Genomic DNA, 6,313 nt, shown 5'->3' on the forward strand with positions numbered 1-6,313 from the left:
CATATAATCTCATCATAGTGGTAGAGTTTACAACACATAAGGAAATCACATCAGATAACACAATCATACAATACTGGGAATCATGACCTAGCCAAGTTGCTACCCACGTTTTTTGGGGGACACGATTCAATCCATGACAGCCCCCCATCCCCCAATTCCCACTCCTTGAGTGTTTTAGAGGCTCTGGCTATGTATAGATGCTTGATCAACAGGTGCAAGTAACTAGTACAAAATGGCCTCAGCATATTACAAGATATTTAAGAATAGATGAACTAATTTCCCAGGTGTAGTATAATCCTTCAGCAGTCCCAGACTTCAGCTTTACCTAAGGTTCATTCTTTTAAAAACAAAGTGCTTGTTTTAGAGTATTATTCTTATCCTGTCTCCTCCAAAAAGCGTTAACTTGCTTACTCCTCTGTGTTATTTGTTATTCAACAATAGAACTATGACCACAGAGTCAGACAAAGCCCTGACACTTACATAGAATTCAGAAAACCTGTGGCCCTACCAGATAGTTAGAATTAAGAATATAGGATTCTTTCTATGTCAAAGAGGTTGTAAGAATTAACTAAGATCATGAAGAATCGAACAGAATGACCTTAAACTAGTTTTAGAGATAGACAGACATTTAACTTTCTTATGAGAAGCAAAGAAATGCAAACCCAACAGGAACTCTGAAGAAAATAGCTACCATCTTAATGGGAGCAGCAAATCAGCAATCTCCGCTGTCTGAGAAGGTATCCGCAAAATTTGGCTTGGTAAAACTCACTTGGGATAATGTATTTGCTTCCTTACTGGATAAATGCGTTTAAACTTTGGGAAGATTTAGAAATAAGTAGAATATAGAGTAAATTGAACCTTTGGTATTAATATTTTCGAGTTAAGGAATAATAAGTACATATTTGGCATTTGAAGCATTTGTAATGCTTGAGATAATTTAGCTTGTTAGAGTAACGGATTATCCTTGTGACTCCAGCTTGAAGTGTATAATTGAAAATTCGGTAAAGTGAAACCTGTGAGAGCTGACACTCAGTGGGACCGCCTTGTTTTTCCGGGTCTCACAAGTTTTCCACCTTTGACGGGGTGCAGTCTTAACCACTTTTCTATCGCTCTCTACTTAGTGGAAAATATTTGAGTTTTCCTTCTCTAACAGGATTCCACCTTACATAGGTTCCAGCTTTTGCAGGTTTTACTGTATATGCTTGTGATTTTTAAGTTAAATTTCTACTAAGGTTGAAGCATTATTGGAACACCTAATATGATTTTTTAAAATTTATTATTGCACTGAACTATTCTCATCAACAAATTTCACTTGCAAAGCAAAGAAAAAAGATCTAATATTAAGGTACATATTCATTGAACCCAGAACTTTATTTTTCAGAAAAATTAATAAAACTTCAACCTCATGTCCAGTTTCATTTTATAACTCAATTTAAAAAGATTATTGAGAAATATGTACTTATTTCTGCCTTCTTTCAATTAACATTTGCATTCATAGTATGTAATACAATATGCTGGCCTCATAAAAGAATAAATAGAAGGAAGAAAACTCAACATGGATCCCATGCTTAAAGAGAAGAATCGATGGAAAAACATCTCACAAAAGTGTTTCCTACAGGAAATAAACCGTTTAAAGATAAAAATATTTACTTCAAGTACTCAAAATATCAGAAAATAATGCAAAAGAAAGGAAAAGGGAGATCATATGAAAGAATCATAATACTAGCAATCACAGCTAATGTTATTAAGCATTTTGTCATATGTCAGACCCTGTGCAGTCAACCTTCAGAACAACCGAGGAGTTAATGTATTCGCCTGTCTGTGTAAACAGGATACGAAAATGGGGAAAGAGATCACAATATATGACTGTAACTGGGGGAAGGAGTTAGGGGTTAAGTAGAATTTTTCTTGTTTTACTTGGAGTTTTGACTAAATTTAGAATTGAGAACGAAAGGTGCTAAATGCCCCAAATTCTAAATGCAGAGCACCTCAGATGTTCGTTTGATAGTGTCTTTTTAGCAATACTGGCACTACGCCTCTCCTCCAACCAAGGACAGATTAGCCAATAGGCAAGGTAGGCACGGTTCTTACCTTGCTTACCAGATCATCTGTAGTGAACAATTTCACATTTTTTTCACCACATCAAAGATTCAGCTTCTAGGTATGGCTGGCATCTGTCTCTCTTCCAACCCCACAGCACCTTCCTACAGAATCAAAGCCTCTTTTCAGATTTGCAATCCCTAACAGAGGCAGATGACCCAGTAAGCAAGGTAAACATGGGCTTACTTGTGCTTACTTTCTAATCTGTAGTGAACAATCTCACCTGGGCTTCACCATGTCAAAGATGTGGTTAAACCCAGGTGAAAATTGTTCACTGCAGATATCTGGTAAGCACCATGCTTACCTTCCCTATTGGAGAATCCGCCCCTGCCTCCACCTTCAGTCTGTGTGAGAGGAGTCTTGAGTGGGGCTAGAGCTGACTTTGCAAGGGAACACAGTTGGAGGAGTGGCAAAAAAAAAACAAAAACACTTTCGCCCTCCCTTACTCATGAGAGAGGAGGCTTTTCACTTGGGCCTCCCATCCCCATTCCTGTAAGACTGAAGGTTCTGGGACAGTCCCGTAGGTTAAGGAGTGTAATTGTCTCTTTCTGCAAGCTTCTGATCTGCGGGCGGGCACAGCACCGATGCTGCTGGGCCCGGAGATGTGCAGGGGCCGAGAGTGCGCATGCCCGGGCGCTTGGGCCTCCACCAGGTGTGGCGGCAAGCGGACTGAGTGGACTTCTTGGAGGGGTCTCTTAAGACCATCTTTGTGGCACACCCACAGGAGGGCCACCCGATGTGTGAGGGCACTCCAACGGCAACAGCTCACTTGGCAGGAGTTTGGAGAGGGGTAACCCCCTCGGACCCTCTGTGTACCCCAAAGAGAGCCAGCATTTGTACATCTGCCAACAGACCGGACCCCCCACCGGTCAGTCAGCCAGAGAAGCAACCACAACCAGCAGAAAGGGATCGGCAACTCGGCTGCGGTCAGTAACCCTTCTCCATCCCAACTCTGGAGGGTAAGTGCACAGAAAAGGGAGGAGGTGTGAACAGCTAGTACAGGCTGTCCAGCATGAACTGAGGTGGGGCCTGGGACGAGAAGGAGAACTTCGAATCAGATATGAGATGGGAGCCTTAAAAGTCTGAAGCAAGACTGTTCTAACATCTCAGAGTGACAGAAAATGATGGAATTGGACTGAGATAGAAAGGGAATCACTAGCCAAGGGTGAACAGGGATTGATACTTGCACTTACAAAATGTATAAGTTTTCTGTCTGTTTCCACCAATTACGTTTGGGTGTTTATAGGAGCATAAAGAAGCTGTGGATTGAGACACTCCTGGTTATTAACATTTATTATTTCAGGGAAGTGGAATTGGAAGGGCCAGATATTTAAAGTGTTTAATCCCTATTTTTAAAATTAAATCAGGATATATTGCTTTTACAATGAAAAATAAGGTAGACAGGGCATTCTGTGGTGATGGCAGAGTTATGTTTGCCCCACCGCCATTCCCCACTTCAACTTCCATCCATCTCTCCTGAGTAAAGGAATGGATAAGACTGGCAGGTGAGCAGGCCTTCAGAGTGCTAGATGGGGAGTTGTTATGGGTGGGACCAGCGCCCAGAGACCAGCACGAAAGCCCCAGTGCAAGGATCTGGCAGTGGAGGATTCTAAGAGGCTTCTGGACCTCAAGGAGAAGGTTGATCTAGGTTTGCTGGGGCATGCCAGCTCTTCCTGTCCTCCAGAGAACTGAGGAAAAGTTGAACAGGTGGACTAGATTCTTTCCTGAAAGCAGGAGAACTCCATCATACCAGGGAGGCTTACCTTGGTGTCTCTGCTAAACACCTTAGCAACTGAGCCTTACAGAGGTGACATCCCTTACCTTTTCCATGAGGTAAGATCCTTGGGGCCAAGAGGCCATGCTCACTCAGAGCCTACACCTGCACCCACTCTTCAAGACCATGCTCCCAGTACATAACCCCGTTGCCACTGAGTCATTTCTGACTCCTGGTAACCCCATGTGACAGAGTAGAACTGCTCTATAGGGTTTTCTTGGCTATAACTTTACGGAATCAGATTGCCAGGCCTTTCTTTCTTGGTACCACTGGGTGGGTTCGAACAGACAACCTTTAGGTTAGCAGTTGAGTGCAAACCATTTGCACCACCCAGAGGCCTGACCCCAGTACATGTTGTTGTTGTGCCATCAAGTCAATTCTGAGTCATAGCAACCCTATAGGAGCCTTGGTGGTACAGTGGTTAAGCACTTGGCTGCTAACAAAAAGGTCGATGGTTCAAATCCACCAGCTGTTCCATGGGAGAAAGATGTGGCAGTCTACTTCTGTAAATGTTACCATCTTAGAAACCCTATGGGGCAGTTCTGCTTGGTCCTGTAGGATCTCTATGAGTCCCGGTAGAGAGGACCCCAGAATTCCTGGCCTGAACATCTCTAAGACCCCAGAATCTGCAGGGGCCTCTGGCCTCGGTTCACCCTTTGGCGTGCTCATCTCTTGACCTGAAGGGTGGTCAAAGGATGGCTGTTTGTAGGGGCCATGGGCAAGTCGTGGATGTCCAGGCTGAGAGTTCATATACATGTACAGGAGACACTTTGTGGTGCAGAATAGAACCAGGAGTTGGTGATGGTGTCCATAGGCTGATTCTGCTTGCACCAACAGTGCAGAATTTCAAGGAATCAGAATTCTAGATTCACATCTGGCCTTCCAGGTTGTTTTGTATTGTATTTGTATAGTTGGGAGGCTGGAACATATTTAACCATGTTAGCCTGATTTTTTAACTTTTATGTGTTTTTATATATCATATTTGGGGTTTCATTTGTACCTTTGCCTTGGGTCCCACAGATGTGTTAGGGGTGGGCCTGTCTGTTCTCTTGGATCCAAGAACCTCTGCAGCCTTCTGCTATCCTCTGAATGTTTTCTTCCAGCTGTGTATTGTTATGTACAGTTTTACTTCCACTTTTTTTAACACTAAAATGTATTGCTTTTTAGTTGATAGTTACATGTACCAACATATTTTACCATTATCTTTGTTGACTATTTTCTCTTGCGTTCCTCATCTCCTTGCTAAGTTTGTCTGACTCTACAGCCCACACCATTCATTTTATACCAGCTCTTAGATGATGTTAGGACCCTTTGGTCCAGATAGGCAGCCACGTAGCAGAATGCTTTTCTTCATGATGAACAGCCATCTTCATTTGTTTTTTAAAAAATGACATACATATGATTTTTTTTTACCATTCAAAGAGGAGATCCCCACTTATCCATTGATTACTCATTGGGTGTGATTCCAAACTATTAAACTTTGCAAAACTGACAAGAGGAAAGGAAGTTAAGTCACGTATGCCAGCCTCCCGAGATAGAGTTAAATTTATAAAATTGCAAAAACAAACAAACAAACAAAAAAACTACAGCAATTTAGTGAATACCTTGACTCACAAGCTTATCAAAGGTGCACACCAAAGTCATACATAAGTTTAGTAGGGAGAAAGATTTCTCTTACCTCCTAACCATTTTGTGAAATAACAGCCAAATAGTCCCTCTATTTATGTGGTAGATAAAATTTCTACAAGCTACAAATAACAGTGTAAGAAGTGTTTTACTTTCTGTAACTGAGGGATCTCTGTTTTAAACCCCAGTTCTTCCTGATTGCAGAAAATGGAATCTCAGCTGATATGGGGTAGGCTGCATCACTTCAGGGCTTCCCTCTCCTCCCCTTCTTCCCATGCATGAAAACCAAAGCTTTGCCACTGGTTCAGAAGCCCCGGTGGGATCTGTTCTTGGTTACCTCTCTGACCTGTGCTCACTCCCTCTCCCCTGCCCTCTCTTTGCTGCAGCCACACAGCACCCTAAGCTGTTCCTGTCACTCACTGGGCACACTCCTGTGTTAGACTGTGCCTTCCACCTGGAATGTGTGTTCCCCAGATAACCTTCAATTTCTTTGAGTCTGCTCAGATAAGCTTTACCCTGAATAACCTGCTTAAAATGTCAGTACCCTGTCTCATTTCCTCTTTCCATTCACTGCCCCCATAGTACAGCCCACCTTCCAACACACTAAAAAATTTACTTATTTATTATGTTTATGGATGCGCTCCCCCTCACATCATATAAGTCCCATTAGGGCAGGTATTTGTATCTGTTTTTTGGGTTTTTTTCAGTGCTGTACCTTTAACACCTAGGCATGCAGCAGGAACTCAATAATAAACACATGAATGAGTTAATGAGTAGGGGGCATCTAAATACTCAGAATTCTGGCCAGAGCCC

The sequence above is a fragment of the Trichechus manatus genome, unplaced genomic scaffold (genome assembly GCF_000243295.1).
Source record: "Trichechus manatus latirostris isolate Lorelei unplaced genomic scaffold, TriManLat1.0 scaffold00109, whole genome shotgun sequence".
In the NCBI taxonomy this organism is placed as follows: Eukaryota; Metazoa; Chordata; class Mammalia; order Sirenia; family Trichechidae; genus Trichechus; species Trichechus manatus.